The sequence below is a fragment of the Rattus norvegicus genome, chromosome 9 (genome assembly GCF_036323735.1).
Source record: "Rattus norvegicus strain BN/NHsdMcwi chromosome 9, GRCr8, whole genome shotgun sequence".
In the NCBI taxonomy this organism is placed as follows: Eukaryota; Metazoa; Chordata; class Mammalia; order Rodentia; family Muridae; genus Rattus; species Rattus norvegicus.
In genome coordinates, this window is record NC_086027.1 from 33,466,805 (window position 1) to 33,490,507 (window position 23,703).

Genomic DNA, 23,703 nt, shown 5'->3' on the forward strand with positions numbered 1-23,703 from the left:
ATAAATAAGCAATAATTAATAACTTCCAGAACAACTTGCTAAAAGTACTCTCTTGTTCCATCAATGGCATTTGAATGTCACGGTTGCAGTTAAGAATGGTGCAGTTCCTCACACACAGCTGCGAGCCTATCTTATCCTCACCTATGGCAGCTGCTAGGGAAGAATTAGCCAGGACAGAGTCTAGTGTTCATTTTTATCTAAGAGGTGATGACCTTTGAGGGAACTACTGCAAAAGTGACAACAGATATAACCAAGCACCAGTAGAAAAAAAGCAGGTTTTGCCCATGTCTTAGTTAGGGTTTTATTGCTGTGAAGAGACACCATGACCAAGGTAACTCTTATAAAAGAGAACAGTTCATTGGGGCTGGCTTACAGCTTGAAAGGTTCAGTCTATTATCACCATGGCAGGAGGAGTGGCAGCGTGCAGGCAGACATGGTGCTGTTGAAGGAGCTGAGAGTTCTCCATCTTGATCCAAAAGCAGCCAGGAGGAGACTCTCTTCAAAGCCCACATACACAGTGACATACTTCCTCCAACAAGGCCACACCTACTCCAAGGCCCCATCTCCTAATAGCGCTACTTCCCAGCGGCCACCACAGTCCCTTTATTTGTGTGATGTAGACTCTACCACTGACAGAGTAATTTCTTCACAAAATTGTTTTTGATTGTAGCCCCTACACACACATGACAGATTGGGTCTGAGGTAGCCTGGTGTCCTAGTTTGCTGTCTTTTGCAGTGACAGACACTGTGACCAAAAGTAACATTGTGGAGTTGTATTTGTCTCAGCTTACAGGTGACAGATCATCACCGAGGAAGCCAATGCAGAAACCCAAGGTGGGAGCTTATAGCAGAAACCGTGGAGAACTCTGCCTACTGGCTCACTCTACCTGGCTGATCGGATAGTTACCTTCCTTGTACAGTCTACATCTGCCTGCCTGCTCAAGGATGATACCAGCTGATGTGGTTATAAAAAGATAAGGAGAGGATATGTCCCGGGTTTCAGCACCGATGTTGTGTTTATAAAAAGATGAAGAGGGGGGGATTATGGTCTATGGAGGTCTGGGAAAAGGAGGTGCCTCAGTGCGACCCATGCTGAGACATCCCTTCCCCGAGGGACCAGCCACACACACGGTAGGTATAGTATAGAGTTTATTCAGGGCATGGGGATGGTAGTTAAGAGGGTTGTAGGACAGAGGCAGAGAGAGAGAGGGGGAAGAAGAAAGGAAGGAGGAGGAGGGGAGGAGGAGGAGAAAGAGGAGGGGAGGAGGAGGAGAAGGAGGAGAAGAAGGAGGAGGAGGAGCAGGAGGAGAAGGAGAAGGAGAAGGAGGAGGAGGAGGAGGAGAAGGAGAAGGAGAAGGAGAAGGAGAAGGAGAAGGAGAAGAAGAAGAAGAAGAAGAAGAAGAAGAAGAAGAAGAAGAAGAAGAAGAAGAAGAAGAAGAAGAAGAAGAAGAAGAAGAAGAAGAAGAAGAAGAAGAAGAAGAAGAAGAAGAAGAAGCAGAGGCAAGGGATTGGGAAAGGGAGGACGGGAGGAGGGGAGAGGAGGAGAGTAGAGGCAGGCCATGAGCACCGGAAGAGAAGTGGGGAGGTGAATGGGGAGAGGAGGGACAAAGGGCCAAGAAAGCAAGAGGAAGCAGGAGCAATGGCAAGAGAGCGAGGAGAGGGCAAGCAGCCCCTTTTATAGTGTCAGGCATACCTGGCTGTTGCCAGGTAACTGTGGGGGTGGAGCTTAGACAGAAAGCTAACACCAGCCACTGTGAGCTAGGCCCTCCTACTTTACAATCTAGAAAATTCCCTTACAGATAAGCCCACAGGCCTCCCTGAGGGAGGCAATTTCCAGATAGAGATTCCTCTTCCCTCTGTGCCCAGAATCCTCTCAGGCTAACAAAAACTAACCACCATACCTCGGCAAACTAGTGCCTGCTTAGTACGCGCAAAGCCCTGGGTTTGATTTCAGTTCTCAGCACCGGGAATGGGGAAGAAGGACTGTGGTACCCTGTCTCTACCTTGCAGGGAGAAAACATTAGTCGTTAATTCCATTGCCAATCTTGGGACTTAGAGAACACTTAACACTTTATAAAACAGGGAGACTGTGACGCTGACCATAATACAGAACGGGCGTCCTAGAAATTCAATGTAAGCATCTTCTCATATCTACTGCCACCTTCTCGAGGAAGCTGTTGTCATTTACAATGACGTATCTGATATCAAGGGTAGAGAGGGGCCAATTGCACCTACCAACAAGTCAGGCTGTAGACAGACTCGATGCGTGGCTTGCTTTTGAACAGAGACCAGGATGAAATGGACATGAGACACGCTCTGACCCTAGCTGTCTTCCTTCAGGGCTTCTGAAAAAAGAAAAAACCATTAGAAGTTTGTGTGTGGCAGTGCAAACTTTTCAGTTGTATTTATATCCACTCACTTATAATTAATATTACGACAGTGTCTCCTGGAAACCTGCTACGGAAAATACAATCTTCCATATGCAAAAAGGAGAAGAGAGGAGAAAGTTCTGGCACCACACTGTAATTCTTAGCACTTTTTAAATTACCTGTCATATCTGCTATTAAAATTGCCAACCAGCATTTATTTGGGATAGGGACTGTACATTAAATTTTCATTTTAATAAATAATAGAAATGAAGTTGTGACAGCCGGAATCATCACAGTCCTTGACTTTAATTCAAAGCAGGGGATGCTGAGCTCTACATATACATAAAACATAGGTGGTCTTAGGTGACAGAGGAGACCCAAAGAGGTGACAGGAAGTCACAGTTTCTATCTTCTGGGACCCTTCTCCAAGTACTATTGTCTTGTTTTTTTGTTTTTTGTTTTTTTTTTTAACTTTGCCATAAAACAGAAGTTATATATTTCTAACACACAAACAGAAATCCTGCCCTGTTTTCAGTGAGGAAGTGGTAAGATTAGGGAGAAACAGATCATTTTTCATGGAGGTAGGAGTGACAGATGCCAAAAGGATTCTACTGACTAACAAACCTATATTCCCAAATGTAAGAGGTTCCCAGTGATTGATGGACTCTTGGGAAGTTTTGGAGACAAGACTCAATCTTCTTCTCAGCCTTAAAGGACCAGTGTGACTGAAGGAAGTTGAAAAGAGGAAACTGCCCACTGTATCAGGCAGGGCAAGCAAGTACTTGGTCCCTGGGCCTTCAGTTTTCACCTCTGAAACAGGCACAACAATAGATCATCCTTCACGGATATCGGATGCAGACTACTGAGATAATATTTTTAAAGCACTCAAAGTAGATTGGAGCAAATCCTCCTTCGAGCAGGTTCTGGGAAACAGGTTTGGGGAAACAACATAGTAATTTATTGGGGAGGCTTTTAAAAGGCTCAGGGTTCCATCCCGAATTCAACGGAAAGAATCTGTACACTTTTATATTCACTACTTTTCTTGTAATCAAACACTCAGCAAAAGCAACTTAAGAGAGGGTTTATTTCGGCTCCCACTTCAAGGGTGCGCACTCCACTGTGGCAGGAGTTTGAGGGCTGGCAGCTGGTCAGTGGCCCCTGCCTATGGGCCCAGATGGATGAATGTCAGTATGCAATGGCTTTCTCCTTTATATTCAGACTAGGACCGCAACCCTGGAATGGTGTTGCCCATCACAATAAAGGTCAGTCTTCCCACCTCGGTTAACCTCACCCGGACAATCCCTCACGGCCATGTTGGGGGCTTGTTTCCTAGGTGCCTTTAGGTCCTGTTAAGTTGAACATATCGGGCATCACGACTTTGAAGGGAAGAAAGGTGAAAGCAGCGGTGGACTCTACTGAGCCAGCAGGGCGAGGCCATCTTGTTAATCCTCACCCCTGTCTGGATTCTACTGTCTCGAAAGACAGCGGTTGTTCTTTACTGCGGGACCTTTTATTTCCCGTTCACGGTCTTTTCATCTTGTTACTTCTTTGAATTTGTCGAAATACCTCCCTGTAGGGTTTTAATGACCCCGCAGTCCCTATGCTGAAGAACGAAAAACTTGAAAACCTGGACCCTAACAAAAGGCTTTCTTCTCTCCATCTAGCCCTGTGAGGAAGGATATCTGTTGAGAGCAACTAAGCATGGGCATATTATACGCACATTTTCAGCAAACTATTAGATTCATCGCGTTCATAATTTATAAATGTAAGAGTAAAGAGACCCAGGGGTATATTCCAAATGAAGCTAGATTCAGGAATACAGAATTAATCACCCCACCTAGTGTAGAAACACCAGATTTATTATATTTAATTAAGTTACTCAATGGTCTTTCACTCTGATAAGTTGTCCTTATACCGAGTGTGGAAACCCAGATATTAGCAGCCAAAAGGAGCATAGAATCTTCAAATAAGATCATTTTCATTATGGAAAAATTGGCCCAATTTAATTAAAGGGCTTTTTAGCTAAATATTATTCACCTGTGTTGGCCACTCACACAAAGGCCTCCCATCCCCCCTCAGCCTCATCTCTGAGTCCAACCATAGCCAGGGTTCAGGCTCCCAGAGGCTTTACCCATTTCTCAAGCGATCAGTATTTGATGTGGGTTCTCTCTTGTGCCTCCACAATCCGACACGCTCAAGGGAGAGCAGTGAAGCCTGTGACACCCGGAGCCATGAGACAGGGAGAGTAAGTAATTGTGCCAGTCCTCCGTAGGGTGGGAAGTTCCAATAAGTGTCATCATGTGACCCAATGGTCCTGTGGCATCCACCCATGGCTTACAGGAGTGCTCCCTCTAATTCCTCCTGGCCTGGCTGGCAGTGGTCCCCTTCCCGTTCTCAGGCTACTTTTCCACATAACCAACCCAAACTAAAGCCTTTCACTGAGACTCTGCCTCAGGAGGACTCCAGCTCCAGCCGACTAAAAGCTCAAATCCAAACAGCAGAGAAATGGTCACTTTAGCAACTCGAAGTGAAGTCAAGTGTCTCTTCAAAGTAAAACTATTAACTCTGACCTGTCATAGGATAGGTACCAGTGTTCTGATTTTTTAAAAGGAAGGGTGCTATGAAAATATTCCCAGCAGCAGTCTGTGTTCATCGCTTCTCCATTTTTAAATATTTTATTTTAAGATTATCGCATCTTTATTTTATTTATCTTTATTTCAAGGATGTGCTGAGCCAGAATAAGACTGGTAGTTGAGGTTACACCAGATAAAATAGCTAATGTCGTCTTTTAAAAATTAGAGTACACCAAGGGTGCCTTTAAAAAAATAAAGATTTCCTGGTCACTAAGCAGTATCCCACTATCTTGACAAACTGACTTTATATAGAGTGTCTTTACTAATGAAAGGACTGTGCTCTGTCAGACTCCGTAAGAAATATCAGCACCACAGAGATAACCCTGCAGCCTTAAAAGTTGGCAGAGCTACAAGAACCTTTTTTGACTAAGAAAATATTCATTAACCAAGATGATAATCTTACGTACACTGAAAAGACTTAAAGATGCATCCCAAGACGAAGAAATGATCAAAGAAACACCTGCAGTGGTTCTCAGCCTGTGAGACCCCTTTGGGGGGTCACATGCCAGATATACTGCGTACCAGGTCTTTATATTATTATTCATAACAGTAGCAGTAACAAACTTACAGTTATGAAGGAGCAACAAATTGGTTGGAGGTCACCACAGCATGAGGGACTGTATTAAAGGCTCTCAGAATTAGGAAGGTTGAGAAGCACTGGTCTAGAGATCTTGGATCCAGTGGAGAAGAAGGAAGAAATTGCATGTGACTTGCTTGGTAGCCCTGTAGTGAGGGCTCTTGGTACATCCAACACTCTGTCTCAGTGGTTTGGGGATTGCGTCAAGAAATGGGTACAACTTACAGCAGTGGATGCCAAGACTTTCCCATGGCCAGGATGAGGAAACAGGGCTTGAGCAGCCTGCTCTGTTTCTAGGCCCTCCGAACGGCAGTAGCATCATAGACCTCTTGACTAATGTGCTGTGACTTGTTTTGTTTGTTTGTTTGCTTGTTTTCTTTTCATAACGGCTGTCTCCATAACACCTATCTCAGAACTTGTGGTAGAAGATGATCATCAAGTATTAGTTTGCAATGAATAATTATTTGGAAAAAGACATCAAGAGCACCTTCCTAGTTTTCCCTGGTGCACCAGGGAACATCTTAAAACAGTTCCATTGCTGTTTGTTCATCCAACTTAATGTCCCAGCTGGCTCTGTCAGCACAGCCTCACAGCACTCCTGAAGTGTGCACAGGGTGACACAGCCTATCCTGCCTAAGATGCCTCCCAGGGAAAGACGTTAACTCCAAATTAAAGACAACATTTTAATGGCAATATCCGTGCAAGCTATCAGTCAGTCTTGCACTAAGCAGCCTCGGTTATTTGTATATGCACAGGATAAGTACCGGATGGGAGAAAGGAAGAAGAAAGAAGAGGGGCAAAATCTGTCTCCATGGAACAAGTTTGCCTTAAAGTGGGTCAGAGTGGGGAAAATATCTACTTTTGGGTGGAATTTTTAAAACCTGTCCACTCAAAGAACCATAACTTTATTTACCAAACTTATAAAGAGGATTTTTTTTTCTGTTAGTACAGTCCACCTCTTTATAGATAACCAACTTACATGGTAGTTTTGTTGCCTGGATGTTAGTTTCCAGCCGGGAAAACAAAAAGCATTTGTGTTATTTCAAACTCAATCACCAGTGACAAACTGAAATGGAATTTCAACAAGAAATTGGCTTCAAATGTATTGAAGGGGCTTGCGATGTGAAACGAGTAAAGACAGCTCCTAGGACTTAGGAATCATTGCTCCCCCAATCTACCCCGCCTACCAGCACCCACGGTATGGTAGGAATAGGGCAATGCCATTTGAGTAAGGACCCAGCACTGGGTACATAGTTGTAGACTTTGCAGTACCCACTGCCCCCAGTAGCCTTGCTGGAGCCACTCTTTCTGTGGTTCACCCAGACCCTGCTGAACCATCCAGAGGTTACATATCCACTGATACTGCCAGGCTTCCCACAGATACCGTGGCTGCCAGTGAAATGATCCATGAAGAGATGAGAATAAATCTTAGTTCAGCCCGACTTAGTTGGTCTGGATTAAACTCGTAGGGAGTCCGATGCCAGGCACTGGTGTATTTAAACACAGTGCAATATGGAGGAAAGCTTCCTGGGGCAAAACAATCCCTGGTACACAGAGGTTTAATTACATCAAAATTCAAAGTATATGTCATTTCTTCCAAGAATATAGGTTCTAGAGATTGGCCATTTGTAGTGATTAAAAGCCTAGGGAGGGATCTGGCATGGTCTCTGACATATAAATAACATAGAGGTCATTTGGACCATTAGCCAACTCTGGCCCTGGTTGTGGGAGCTTTGTATGGTCTTGCCCTTCAGATAACACAGATCACCAGGCTGTTAATTACTTCCATTTCCAAGTTCTCCGGATGGAAAAACAGGTTATACACCCATTCGTTCAAGGGGACAATCTCGCGTGTTTAATATTCCTGTTTTTCCTTGAGGTCTGTGGGCACAAGGACCTTTGTGCTCCCAACAGACGCTACTACAGGAACAAGACTAGCCACTGCCTCCCGTTCACCGGTCTGTGTGAATGCTTCCTATTGGCAGATCATAACCAAAACCCAGTAGGTATGGGTTTTCCTAAGGACAGACATGAACCATCATCTTACAATCCTCAAATCTTTTTTTAAACATATATTCAGTAGACTGTTTATCTAGGACTCACAGAAGATTCCTCATTGCCCTTTATTAGAAAAAGTTACACTTATGGCAAAACCGCAAAATGGACAGGCTTAGAGAAATGTGGTGTTTTGGTTTCTACAACCTTCCGGTGGTAACTCTTATTTCTCCTGTAAGCCTAGCAGTTGCTAAGGATTGTGGTAAAATGAGGCTCGGTCTGACTAGTAGCTCTGGGAAAATGGGCAGAGTAACAGAACCCATGGAGAGCACAGAGTCTCCTATCTACCTCCTGCACTTCCGTGTCTTTAGAGCCCAGTGTGTGCGCATGCTCCTACAGAGGTTGCAGGGTCACTAGCCCAGAGGACTGGGTCCCTTCTAGTAGCCAAGCCTGCTGCTCCTCTATTAACCATGTGGACGAGAACATCAGTCTTTGCTCTTCCTGGACTCCCCACCCCTTCCAATTTTGACACCTCAGCAACTGGATCTGCAGCCCCTGGGAAGGTGAGGTAAAGCAATGACACACGTACCAGAAGAGAGCAGGAGAACGATATTTCTGATTTTCCCCCAAATTATACAAATTAGAAAACACAGTTTTTATAACAAAAAATAATATACATGTTAAGGCCTAAAGCATTCGTAAGATGAATAAACGAAGTGTTCTTCTGAGGAATCAAGTGGGCAAACTGTGAAGACACCCAAGGAAAGAGTATCAGAGGACTGCCCGTGTCTCACCTGCATTCAGACATCTCCTAAGACATGAAATCCACATGCAGGAACACAGCTTGCACACTCTCTATTACCTTGGGTCTAGCATGGCGCCTTCTGCACAATTATTATCCTATCTATGCTTTAATATTAAAACACACTGGGAAAGGCTCTCAAAAATAGCCAAATGCTTTTCCAAAGCAAAGCCAGACAAGTGTTGGCCTCCTCTCATGACAGAAGGGATAAGGTGAGGGCTGCAGCCCCCTAGGATTCACCCAGCCAAGACACCATTCCTCTCCCTGGGACAGAAGGATTGCGGTGCGTTTGCTAGTTTCATTTCTGTCTGAAAATGCATCCCATCTGGAAAAGTTCTCCGAGAATGCTTTAAACCCAAAAGCAGATGTTCAGAATGCAGACCTTGGGGTAGACAGAGAGGACAAAGAGGAGAAAGAGTACAAATTACGCTCAGGCACAAAGCTTATTTCTGGAACATTGGGGTGGCTCAGTATCAGGGTCCTATCTACGTCATTATATTCACAGATTAAAATTAAAATTCATAGAAGATGACACAGTCATTGTTAGGGAAATTCACCAGTATTTACTAAAAAACAGCTAAACTGATCCATAAAGGGGTAACTAAATTATGCAAATTCACTTTCAAAATTACCAACAGTGAATGTCACTGAAAGGCTTGCAATGCCTGAACCCACTTAATTAAATTAAATTAAAATCAATAGTAAGGCAGATAAGCTATTATTGTGATTATTATTCAATAATACATTGATTCTGCGTAATGTATTATGACCAAAACATTTGCAATTGATAGGCGTAATGATATGACTGGAAGCATGAAAACCTAAAATTCTGTAGTATAAAACATTAAATAGTAGATCAGAAAATATATACTACAGGCACAGAAAGCACAGTAGAATTTTTTTCCTACATTAGTAATGAACAGCCAGAAACATAAAGGGAGGTGACTACCATTTTAAGTCTTCACAGTATCGGTAGCATCAGAATCTGTCAAATAATGAGCAATAAAGCTCATAGTTGAAAAAAAAACCCATAAAATACTATTGAAAATAGAACCAAGACCTGAATGATCTGCATATGTGTTCACTTACCCAAAATCCACTTGCAAAAGGGGTAGTTTCCAGTTTGAACCCCGAGAGGGCTCCTGAGGACCCCTTAGGTGCGACCAGGTAGCAGTAATCCCAAAGTCCATCTAGAAGGATAACGACTTCAGAACACCGGAGACATCAAGTGAAGGCAAGTGGAGACCAACGCCATGAAGTAAGGTCGGGCAGGCCAGTGGAACAAATGCAGTCAGAACTGTCAGAGGACAGACAAACAGATCAGTAGAGCAGGACAGAATGGAGGGGTACACACGTGCTGAAGATGGCATTTAAAGCAAGTGGAGAGTGAGCGTTTATATAATAAATGCAGCCTTCACAATTGATAATCCGTTTTTAAACGTATTAGGACGTTGTATAATGGTCAAAATGTCATCTTTTGAATATTACTCTAGTAATTACTTTGAAACAACTGTAGATCCCTATATGATTGAAAGAAACAACAGAGATGTCCTGACTGCTTCATTCTGTTTTTCCAAATTCTAAAATAGTGCAAAACTGTGGTACAATATCCCAGGCAGAATGCCGACACTGACTTTATCGGGTTCCATTTCCAATGCGGACCTTCTGTAGCACGTCCTCTTCTGTAAAGTCCCCACCCCCCTAGCTTGTATAATCACTGATCTCTTCTTCCTTTGTGGTTACTGTAAATTCACTGATGTCATGTGAATGGAACATAGCTACTTACTCTTGACAATGCACACCCTTCCAGTATTAGTTATGCCCTGACATGAACAGCCAGTTAGCTGTAGATAATCCCCACTATCTTGCTTATATGTGTGTGAGTGTGCATATGTCTACTGATTCTATTAGCTGTGGGAAGATAGAGATGACAATGTTTCTAGCATGGCTTGCATTTATTGCTCTAATTCTATACGTTTGAGCTTTCTGCATTTTGAAACTCTGTTAGTAAGCTCATACATATTCATTATTGGTATGTTTTCCTAATTAACAGCCCTTTAATTATATGCACCTATTCCATCCTCCAATAATACTTATCTCGGGATGTCTTTTACCTGATATTAATACAGCTATTACTGCCTTACCAGGCTTATTGCTTGCATGGTATAATTTTCCATTCATTTGTTTTTCATCCTAATTATTCATTTACATTTAAATATAATTATACATAACATGTAACTGTATTGGGCTTTGCTCATTTTATATCTACATTTTAAGTGCAGTGATCACTCGGTTAAAATTCAGTATAATTATTCATCAGTTCAGGTCTAGTTGCCCATTTCATTATACTTGGTTAACTTCCCATGTCCATTTACAATTAATAATTTACAATTAATAGTTTCCCATCTTACCCAAGATATAAAAACGTCACAACCAAACATTCCAAATTAGTATCATTTAAGGTCTGATAACAATCTCAGAAGGAACTGCATCTTCAAATGCTATAAAATTCATGTCACATAAAATGTATGCTTCCATAAACTAATAATACATGATGCCATGATTAAAATCTGAATACAGGGCCCTCAAACATCCACCCAGAAGGAGAATCCTGACAAGCAAGGTTGATCACTAGGACCTGCAGAACAGAAGGAGAAAACTGACCTCCGTAATTTGCCCTTTGACCTCCACAAGCATTACATGGCTCATGTGCGTGCACACCCACAAATTTTGGAACAAAAATGACTGCTCCAAACAAACTGAAATAATTAGATGCAAATCTAACAGCATGCCCATGAGCTAACATGCTGTTATATCTAATACTAAATGGACAAATCACGGAGTAGCTAATGAGCAAAGAAAGGCACCACATTAATTGAATGATTTGATATAATAAATATGTCAATTCTCTTCAGGTCACTGCAAATTTACATAATCCCAAGTGAAACACCAGCAGGATTTTTATAGACATAGACAAGGTTGTTCTGAAACTGATGTGGAAAATGTAGAGTAGATGCAGTGGTCTAAGTACTGTGGGCAAGGAAGACTGGAGGAGGAAGCACACCTGTTTGGCTATTCTGGTGTAGCTATGGCAACTGTTTGGGCGGAAGAGATGAATCAGCCATTGCGTGCTTCCTGTTCTTTCAGAGGCCTCCAGCTTGGTTCTGGCACCTAACACTAGGTGACTCACAAACACCCATAACTCCAGCTCTAGGGGACCCAACACCATGCTTATTCCATGCTATCTGCATGCATGTTTTACATGCACACACACATATACACACACACAAACACATACACATATACACATACAATCACACACACCAACACACCCACAAACACACACACATATACACATACAATCATACACACCAACACACAAAAACACACACACACAAACACACATACAATCACACACACCAACACACCCACAAATACACACACACATACACATACAATCACACACATACAATCACACACACCAACACACACATACACACACAATACACATACAATCACACACACCAACACACACACACACACACACACACTTTTTTTCAAACCTGTGTCACATTTACATGCACATCAAACAATGAAGCTACATAAAGAGCCCAGAAGCGCAACCACTGATTTTTAGCAAAGATAACAGAGCCAGTCAAAGAACAGGTTCCCCCCACCCAGCAAATAATACTTTAACAATAGCATATTCATCATGGAAGGGACGTCAACATGTTTCTTGCATCTTAAATGGACATTAAATGGAAATGAATCAAGTGCTCATACATACATAACATACTGATTTTGACTTCTGGACACAGAGGATAAGCTCCTGGAATGGCCAGGGGGGAAAAACTGTTAGATTTCATACCTCAAGTACAATTGATAATGGGAAAAAATCTGGTCATTTAGACATTATCAAAATTTAAAACATTTGCTATGAAAGAACCATTAGAGAAGTGGTTCTCAAACTGTAGGGCGAGACCCACTTGGGTGTCAAATGATCCTTTCACAGGGGACACATATCAGATATCCTGCATATCAGATATTTACATTACGATTTATAACAGTAGTAAAATTATACTTATGAAATAGCAACAAAGTAATTTATGGTTGGGGTCAGCACAACATGAGGAACTATATTAAGGGGTCACAGCATTAGGAAGGTTGAGAACTACTGGGTTAATGGATGAAACAACATGGTCTGAGTTTGCAGGTTGTGATGTGACCAAGGACTCATTTACCATTATAAGAGCCTCGGAAGCTCAGCAGTGAGAAAACAGGAAACTGTGTTAGAACTAGAGAGGCATTTTATAGAATGAATACAGATGGAAAACAGACGGAGTGCACTTGGTGTCAGACAGTAGAGAATCAGGGAAATCCAGTGATGCTGTCAGTGGGGAAGCCACAAGGAAGCCATCACTATCAAACTCACCCCATTAAAATGACTGGGAGAAAAACCAGTGACGATGGCTAACTTAGGCTGTGGTGAAAAGGAGTTGGTGTGTGGACAGATGACTAGTAAAGATGAATGACGCAGACGTTCTCCTTCTTCTTCTTCTTCTTCTTCTTCTTCTTCTTCTTCTTCTTCTTCTTCTTCTTCTTCTTCTTCTTCTTCTTCTTCTTCTTCTTCTTCTTCTCTTTGTTATTGTTAAACCATGGTAACTTTTATTTCATTTCCTGTATATTAACTGTCATATTCCTATCACTTGTAAGTATGAAACAGTGTTTCATCCATATATTGCAAACACTGTATCTAAAACATGAGTAAACTAAAAAGTAAAGAGATGGTTTCTATGGAACTAAGAATCGTAATTTGAACTGTTTATAATACCTTAGATTGAGTGGGATAGGAAAGAGTAATACTGAGTAGTCCTTGTTCTGAGTCTAATTAGCACTTGCCTAGCTCTTTAAATGGGAGATAACAGCCTAAAAACACTCCTCTGTATATTGCTATTTAGATGTCTTATGAGAGAACTGAGCTTAGTTAGTGAGGAGAGGAAAGCATTGGTGAGGATGTTAATCATTCAACAGAATTAAAGAAGACATGGGTGTGTGAAGAACAATGGCAACTGTAGGACTCAATGAGGATGCTGATTATAGAGTAAGATCGAGCAAATACTCGATATTTGCAGTATATGCAAATGCAGTTGAAATTTTTGGTGCAGTTATTAATAGCTGTATTTGAACCTTTAGGACACAGACATTCTTAGAAAGGAGAATGATATTCTAACGAGCAGTATCTCTGAGGAGTTCCAGCTCTGTTCATGAGGCCTCCACGGTGGAAATGGTGTGGCTCTTATTCCACACCAAATGCCTGGACAAAGCGTGGTATGCCATTGTGGAAGAGTATGCAGCAGCAGAGAGAAATGACTACTAATACACGCACCAGCCCAGCGGAGTCTCTAAAGAACTCTAAGAAGTGGGAAAACCTCAAGATTACTGTAGTAACAGAACATCACATGCTATCAAATACGTGCCCTGATGCTAGGAATGAGTTGCACATTTTTGAGTCATTGCTAATAATGTTCGAAGTTTCAAGACAACTAGAAACAACCATAATGTCCAAATTAGGTGAAAAGTTAAATAAATATGTAATATTCACAACATGAAATAGTATGTACAAAGGCTTGATAAGGAGGAATTTCTACAAGTTAATGCTGAGACAGTCTATGTAACAGAATATATCTTAAAGTCGAAGACCAACACACACACACACACACACACACACACACACACACACACACACTCATAAATCATGTAAGCATGACACACATGACTCATCGGGCTACACGCCTATGTCATTACCCTTGTCTACACAACAGGATTCCCCCAGCAGACAAAGAGCCCTTTAAGGCTTGAAACCTAAGGACGCAGACCTGATACCTGTGCTCAGTAAGCACCTGCTGAACAATTAGATAGACGAGTATAAACCTCGGGGTTAACCGTAATTGGTCAAGTGGAGCAGAGATAAGAACAGCTCAGCTGTTCCTCAGAGATTATAACTAGCAATTTCCTATGAATGTAAGATGCTTATAAGTCTTTTATTATTAAATGGTTCTCATCTCTTTAGTCCTTATTTATTGTGGATGTTTCAGCCTTGTTATTAATGTCCTTTTAAATCCTAATAGAATGTTATCCTCTAGTATATAAAACTGTCAGCTTACTAAGGACAGAAGAAGCAGTTAAGGTTGTTGTTATGAACACAGCATTTGATTCACTATAGAGAAGTTCCAGACAAAGGTCATGGCGAGTGTGCAGCAAACACAGCGATGTCCATTGTAGCTGGCAACGCCTTTTCATTTCAAAGCCGACATCACTACCTAGATATTCTTCCACAAACTCCTCCCTGCCGCATTGTAATTAATTTTCAACTTTTGCAGCTACCCAGTCCAGTTATGATCCCACCACTGTCACTCCTGACACAGTAACAAGTCCATAAGAAAGCACTCGGCTGTCAGTTAGGAGGAGCTCCAATCATTTCCACTTCCATATCGAGTGACCTGGATCACAAAAGAAAACTAAACTAAACAACCTCATTCTGGGGGACATTCCCTAGTGCCTGCCGCCCCAGGCCAAGAAATGGGAGCAGAGTGGAAGATGTTAAAAATGGAGTAGCCAGCCCTCCCATGATTGACAGTCTAGACAGAAGATTAATGAGATAGATGGCAATCGGAACTCCTAAGACCAACTTTAAAAGTGGGAGAGAAGACCATGGTTAACCGACCAGGGAATTTGTCAACATATTGAGAGAGATGAGTGGTGAGGTATGCAAAGGTCAGTTGGAAGGGCCAAGAGACCCAGGGGTGAGTGCTGTGGTATCCCAAGACTGATGATCCTGGTAGTCTTTATTCACTGAGCTGCTACAAGCTATCAGTACTTCCTGATGATGTAAGCTAGCTGGATGTGGGTACTGAGCAAAGAAAACTGGGACCAAAGAGTCTGAGTCTTCCTCTGAACCCTGTTTCTAACTACAAGTTACGTAACTCAATGAAATCCAAATCTCTCTAGGGCTCATATACCCCAAGCTTTCCACACCTCCATTAAATAAAAAAAATGTGAGGTGAGATCCCCATTCCCCAAGCCACAGTCGCTATAGTACAAGTCGCCAGATGCCAGCCTACAGACTGGAGTAACTAGACCTGGGGTCAGATCACTAGTAAGACTTTCTGAAAAGCTGCTGTGGTGCCTTAGAAACAGAGGTTGGTGTGGGGACCACTGGTGTCAGTGAATCTATGGCTCCATCTAGATCTGGGGGGTACAGACTGACCCTCGAATGCCTGAAACCAAGGGCTTCCCCCATCAAACTGGGTTATTTACATCATATAAGCCACAGCTGTAACATGGCTGACGATTTGGTTTGCAAACAGGCTTTCCAACCTGTTCATTACACAACTTGATTTTGGGGGTTGGGAGATAAAGTTCCCCAACTTTTATGTGGAAGCACTGCCAAACCAAATGATGGAGATGTTCAAAGGGAGCCAACCGGGGGTTGGTAAGTCTATTGCGAGATCCAGAAAACTATTATTCTTTCCAAAGAAACTGAGATGAAAAATTTGCATTTGATATTAAGCCACCCTGAGCCCCTGCCCAATGTGGACAGTGAAAGGGGCTCCTACAGGGCCACGGCTGGAGCACTGTGCTGAATAGGAAGGTACGCACTTAGGACGTCTGTCCCCGACTCTAGTCCAGTCACTGTTTCTTAAGCGCCCAATCTCTCTCAGCTCAAACCTCTAGTATAACATTCCTGAAACCACAAATAGGACCATTTAATATGCACGAAATAGGTGTTCCCTGCTGTGTCACTCAGATTCAAACCCCCATGTTGTACCTGGAACTGTATTGCTTGTAGTTCCTTTAAAATATTTCAAAGCCTCCAGCCGATTTAAAACACAACAAAACTTTGTCTTGCTTTAAACTTCCTTGTGGCTGTTAATTAAGCTGTAGTGGTTCATTTTTGTTATAACTGCAATCAGGAGCTCTGGAGACGGGTGGGAACGCATGATACCATACGATGGTGATCTGATTTCCATTTCTAAGACAGTGTGTTACCACACAGCCAATGCCAACCCCATTCACTAAAAAATAAACCTTCACTCTATTCAAATTAGAAGCTTGAGATATATATGTGTGTGTGTATAAGTATATATGTATATATATATACATTTTTAATTATTGGTCTATGATAAAAGAATTTTAATAGCTTCTTTCAACAAGCCATATTATTATTATTACTTCATTTCTTTATTAAATTTTGTGAGGTATCCAGGGAAAGAGTGCTTATTTTATTGTGACTGTTCTATTCCGCAGTTATTAATGTACTTGTAATGCCTTGGAAAGGTAAATTGACAATACTTACTGTGTTGTACATTTGACAACTAATTAACTTCTCCCACACTGATGATTTTCCTGAGGAACATTTCAGTTTCTCAACACACAATCCTCACCCTCTCCCAAAGGTCTAGAAAGGCAAGATGTGAAAGGAGGAGAGGTCGGAGAGCTTATAAATATAGCACCTTCTTCCTTTAGAAATATATTTATACCCTGAAATGAGGGCCCTTGCCTCACGCATGAACTCCCAATACAGCAGAAAGCCTGTCCCAGAATTGGAAACACTAGCTTAACACTCATTTAGGAAAATCATTACTTTGTAGCGGTGCGCTCTCTAGCCTCGCACAGGTCTGGCCACTGTGCAACAAAGGAGAACTAACACAACTTCCTCTGAGAGCTTTCAAAAGGTGTCGAGACAGCTGCTCACACCACAGCAACCTAAAGTTCTCCTCTGTCTTAGCACCGGATTCTACTCCCTCTGTGGCATGGTTTGTCTAGGACTCTCGCTGTCTACCCCTTCCTAGGCTGATTGTAACTTCAGATTATAAATGTTTTATCTATATAAGAATAGATATAATACCTTATTTTATATTTGTAATACTTTACTTCTTTGTAAAGGAAATTGGCATTGAAACCCAAATGTTTAATGTTTATCACACACACACACACACACACACACACACACACACACACACACGCTATTGTTTTATACCATGTAAATACTAAAAAAGGTACCAAATATCTTTTATGAACATTTTTTTGTCTAGATTACTGCTCTATAACAAAGACAATGCTATATTCATCTGAATTTTCAGATCGAACAAAATGTCAACACCCGGTGAAATTTAATAAATGCTTGCCTTAATTAATGAAATCTAAGCTACCACAATGGAGTTCTTAGGATCCTGCTGTCCTTAGTTAATTGCATAATAAACACACATCTCTAGCCCAAGACCCATAAAGGAATGGAAGCCCAGCTGTTGGGCTAGAACAGAGGGACCTGGGAAAATCTGTGCATTATTAGTTCCCTGATAATTTTCTCTTGTATAAAATAGATTTCAAGATACCATTCTTGCTACTTTTCTGAGCCTTTGCACAGTCAAAGGGCCTAATCCTGGGATACTTCTACTCTTATTTCATATAATACTGTAAAAGGCATTTCTGATAAATGTTCCATGATTCGGTAAAAACATTAGCTATTGGTAACAATAGCAAAATTATTTCGGCTGGACACCTTGTATCATAGGCACTTGTTGCAGTTCTTTCACAAGGTGACATCATCACCAACCCATCTCTCTCTCTCTCTCTCTCTCTCTCTCTCTCTCTCTCTCTCTCTCTCCCTCTCTTTTTTAACTGATGGATATTTATTTCAGGAATCTTTTCCCAACATAGTATATTCTGATAATTTTCTTTCTTTTTTTTTCTTTTTTTTTTTTTATTAACTTGAGTATTTCTTATTTACATTTCGAGTGTTATTCCCTTTCCCGGTTTCCGGGCAAACATCCCCCTAATCCCTCCCCCTCTGCTTTTTTATGGGTGTTCCCCTCCACATCCTCCCCCCATTGCCGCCCTCCCCCCAACAATCTAGTTCACTGGGGTTCAGTCTTAGCAGGACCCAGGGCTTCCCCTTCCACTGGTGATCTTACTAGGACATTTGTTGCTACCTATGAGGTCAGAGTCCAGGGTCAGTCCATGTATAGTCTTTAGGTAGTAGCTTAGTCCTCTGGTTGCTTGGCATTGTTGTTCATATGGGGTCTCGAGCCCCTTCGAGCTCTTCCAGTTCTTTCTCTGATTCCTTCAACGGGGATCCTATTCTCAGTTCAGTGGTTTGCTGCTGGCATTCGCCTCTGTATTTGCTGTATTCTGGGTGTGTCTCTCAGGAGCGATCTACATCCGGTTCCTGTCGGCCTGCACTTCTTTGCTTCATCCATCTTGTCTAATTGGGTGGCTGTATATGTATGGGCCACATGTGGGGCAGGCTCTGAATGGGTGTTCCTTCAGTCTCTGTTTTAATCTTTGCCTCTCTATTCCCTGCCAAGGGTATTCTTGTTCCCCTTTTAAAGAAGGAGTGAAGCATTCACATTTTGATCATCCGTCTTGAGTTTCATTTGTTCTAGGCATCTAGGGTAATTCAAGCATTTGGGCTAATAGCCACTTATCAATGAGTGCATACCATGTGTGTTTTTCTCTGATTGGGTTACCTCACTCAGGATGATATTTTCCAGTTCCAACCATTTGCCTACGAATTTCATAAAGGCATTGTTTTTGATAGCTGAGTAATATTCCATTGTGTAGATGTACCACATTTTCTGTTTCCATTCCTCTGTTGAAGGGCATCTGGGTTCTTTCCAGCTTCTGGCTATTATAAATAAGGCTGCGATGGATATAGTGGAGCACGTGTCTTTTTTACATGTTGGGGCATCTTTTGGGTATATGCCCAAGAGAGGTATAGCTGGATCCTCAGGCAGTTCAATGTCCAATTTTCTGAGGAACCTCCAGACTGATTTCCAGAATGGTTGTACCAGTCTGCAATCCCACCAACAATGGAGGAGTGTTCCTCTTTCTCCACATCCTTGCCAGCATCTGCTGTCACCTGAGTTTTTGATCTTAGCCATTCTCACTGGTGTGAGGTGAAATCTCAGGGTTGTTTTGATTTGCATTTCCCTTATGACTAAAGATGTTGAACATTTCTTTAGTTGTTTCTCAGCCATTCGGCATTCCTCAGCTGTGAATTCTTTGTTTAGCTCTGAACCCCATTTTTTAATAGGGTTATTTGTCTCTCTGCTGTCTAACTTCTTGAGTTCTTTGTATATTTTGGATATAAGGCCTCTATCTGTTGTAGGATTGGTAAAGATCTTTTCCCAATCTGTTGGTTGCCATTTTGTCCTAACCACAGTGTCCTTTGCCTTACACAAGCTTTGCAGTTTTATGAGGTCCCATTTGTTGATTCTTGATCTTAGAGCATAAGCCATTGGTGTTTTGTTCAGGAAATTTTTTCCAGTGCCCATGTGTTCCAGATGCTGCCCTAGTTTTTCTTCTATTAGTTTGAGTGTATCTGGTTTGATGTGGAGGTCCTTGATCCACTTGGACTTAAGCTTTGTACAGGGAGATAAGCATGGATCGATCTGCATTCTTCTACATGTTGACCTCCAGTTGAACCAGCACCATTTGCTGAAAATGCTATCTTTTTTCCATTTGATGGTTTTGGCTCCTTTGTCAAAAATCAAGTGCCCATAGGTGTGTGGGTTCATTTCTGGGTCTTCAATTCTGTTCCATTGGTCTATCTGTCTGTCTCTGTACCAATACCATGCAGTTTTTATCACTATTGCTCTGTAATACTGCTTGAGTTCAGGGATAGTGATTCCCCCTGAAGTCCTTTTATTGTTGAGGATAGTTTTAGCTATCCTGACCAACCCATCTCTTAACACACATACAGCTCCCTAATCTTCCTAATGACCATCAGAGAAATGTACACTCGACTTTTTAAAAATAAGTAAATAATAAAAATGCAAATAAAATAAAAAAAAACATTGCTTGACCTAAAAACTACTCATATCATCACATCCCACATTTCCCTACCACGTCGTGGCCCAGTGAGAACCTCTGGAGAATGCTATTCCTCATTATCTCTGAGATCAAGGCCGTTTTGTACCCAAAGATTGAGAGTGATTATATCAGATCTACATAGCAATTCTTCATTACCATAATCAATTTGTCCCAGATCCAGAGGGTACTCTCGATTCTGCCCAACTTTAACAATAAAATAACAGTAAACTTTGGATTTAAAAGAAGAAACTGAGAATTAATTAAGACAAAAAAAAACCCAATAAAACAAGTTTTGAACGGGGCATGTGATATAAGAGTAACAAGGTAGGACAGTCTTTGTCTGCTTCCTGTTCGTGACAGACACCTTGACCAAGATCAACTTGGGGAGGAAAGGTTTATACAGCTCCAATTACAGTTTGCCACTGAGAGGCGTTGGGGCAGACACTCAGGGCAGGGAACGGGAGGGGAACTGAAGTAAAACCGTGGAGGAATACTGCCTACTGCCTTGTTTCCCAGAATCATGGTCAACTTCCTTTCCTGGATCTCCCAAGAACCCCAGTCTAGGTATGACACAACCCATAGGGTCTGGGCCCTCCCACATCCATTGTTAGTCAAGGAAATGCCCCTTCACACTTGCCTAGAGGCCAATATGGTTGGGGCATTTTCTCCATTGACTTTTTCTCCTCACACATGACCCAGTTTTTATCAAGTTGAAAACAAAGTACCCAGTACAGATGGCTTGCTGTGCATTCTCCTGTGATTGACCCAGCAATAGTTATAAATATATGTACATATATTTATAATATATATGTGTATATATAGTTATATATAGTTAAATATATATTTAGTTATATGTAGTTAAATATATAGTTATATATAGTTATAAATATATGTATTTGATATGACATATATATGTATATATATAACATCCTTAACAATTAAGCTTGCTTTTCTTAATGTTATAGGATGCTGCCTCTGGGGAAAACTTTCTTTTTGAATCAAAACGCTTTCTTAACCTCCTTTTAAAACTTGTCCTGTAATGAAATGGTCATGGTTAAAGAAGATCTCTGCCTTGAGATTTCTCTTCAGAGGTTCCCATGTTTACCAAATTCAATATCAGGGAAAAGCAGACTGAAGAAGGTTTATATTTTAAAATCACCTCGTCTTTTGTGTTATAAAATATTTACTATGAAAAATCTTATTTTGAGAAAGTACATGAAAGGCATCCACAATTCCAAGATGGCATAGATTTACAAATGGCAGAAACACCATTATTAAAAAGGGGCATCAAAACAGACGTCATTCTTCTGGTTACAGATCTATATCCTGAAGCGTTTAAATATTGAAAGGCTTTCACATTCTGCCTAATACAATTTGAACGTTTACAGCTAAACTCTATAACTTATAAGAAAACGTTAACTTTCTTTTTTAAGTACATGACTATTTCACCCACAAATTTTCTGTACTTCTGAATCAAACTACGTAAGTTTAGAAGTTCTGATACCCCAGAAACCAAGGCTGACTGCAATGTGTAGTGAGAAGTTTGGTTTCTTAAAAAATCCAGTTATGTTATGTGAATGTGTTTTTGTTTTGTATGGGATATGGAGGGTCTCCTATCCTCTCACATTTCTACTAAGGAACTCTGTGAGTGAGGACTCCCTTCAGGCTGAGACAGAAACTGTCAGCCTTCCTTCCTGAGTAAACAGGAAGGAGACTAGCACATTCCTCCTTTCCATTGTCACAGGGCAAGAGTTCTGTAAAATTAAGGAACGTGTAGCAACACATCATAGTGACCTAGTTGGGAACTCTTGGCCCTTTTGAAAGGAGAGGTTGTATAAGAGCTCATCCTTAAGGAGCTTAAGGAGCCGGACAACAGGATAAAGTGCTTGAGCCACAGTGCTCTAGGCGAAGAGTGCACAGAAGGATCCCTCACTGACACCACAACCGGAGAGCCACACAGCCCCAGTGATGACTGCAAACAGTTCCAGCTTCAGGGAAAACCAAACCAAATTAAACCAGACCAAATAAGACAAAACAAGGTTTATGCAAGCTTTAAATCCAGCACAAGGATTTCCTATGAATATGACTCCTACCTGGCAGACTTTGAAGAAATCCATCACAATGGTCACCCTATCTGGGAGGGCTGAAGTCAGTCAAGTGACACATTAAGAAGGACTGAAGGAGCTGAAGGGGCTTGTAACCTCATAAAAATGATACCAACCAACCAGAGCTCCCAGGGACTAAACCACCATCCAAAGAGTACACATGAACAGACTCATGGCTCCAGCTGCATATGTAGCAGGGGATGGCCTTGTTGGGCACCAATGGGAGGAGAAGCCCTTGGTCCTGCTAAGATTGGACCCCCCCAGTGTAGGGGACTGTCAGGGTGGGGAGGTGGGAAGGGGTGGGTGGTTGGGTAGGGGGACACTCATAGAAGAAGGGGGGATGGGATAGGAGGTTTATGGATGGGGGAAACTGGGAAGAGGGCTAACATTTGAAATGTAAATAAATTAAAAAATCCAATAAAAGAAGGAGGAGGAAGAGGAGGAGGAGGAGGAGGAGGAGGAGGAGGAGGAGGGACCTATTGTTTGGACAAGCCTGTAGTGAGGAAATTACAGTTGAGAGTCCCTGGGGATTGTGTGTTGCACAATCTTAGTTCCCAAGGCAGCAGGAGACACTTGGAGAGCAGGGGAAGTCTTTTGAAAACCCACTGAGAACTTTAAGGAGTTGGGGAGAGAGCTAGCTTGAGCAGAGGAGCCCACACTCTGTGATGAGGAGTAAGACATCTTTTTGTGGCATAACATAGAGACTGTGTCTGAGATCACCGAGATGCAGGCTTAGTTCCCATAGCTGACCTCCTCCAATGCAGAGCTTAGCGGTGTGTGGCGTACTCCACTCTTTGAGGCATTCTGAGAGGCATCTACCTTGTGGACATTCACCATACTCCCAGGTACAGAGTAGGGGACTCTGAGGAGAGTGAGCGCTTCTAACAGCTCACAACTGTAAACTCCTTGAGGCCATCAGCAGGTGTGAATGGTGTGAACGCACAGTGGCCTCAGACAGCACACCCACAACTGACAGGCAGCAAATACTGAGCCGGCGCTCAGGACATACATAGACACAACAACCAGAGGACACAGCCGCAACTCATCCTCAGCCAAACCTGATGGATTCAGTATTGAGCGCCAGAAAGAAGCCTCTCCAATCCGGCTACCTCAGCTGAGAGGACGTTTTTCAGACATGTTTCTCTTTTACTATCCGACTGATTTTTCTCTCTCACTGTTTTTCTTCCCATCTTCCCCCAAACTTAGCCTTACTTCTTCCGCTTCCCCTTCCCGGCTCCCCATTTTTGCTATTTTATTATGACTTTTACCCGTATTGATTTTAACTTTTTAGTTTACTTCCTGCTATTCCGCTCCTTTCTTTTATCATTGTTGTTCAGCCGCGTTGCAC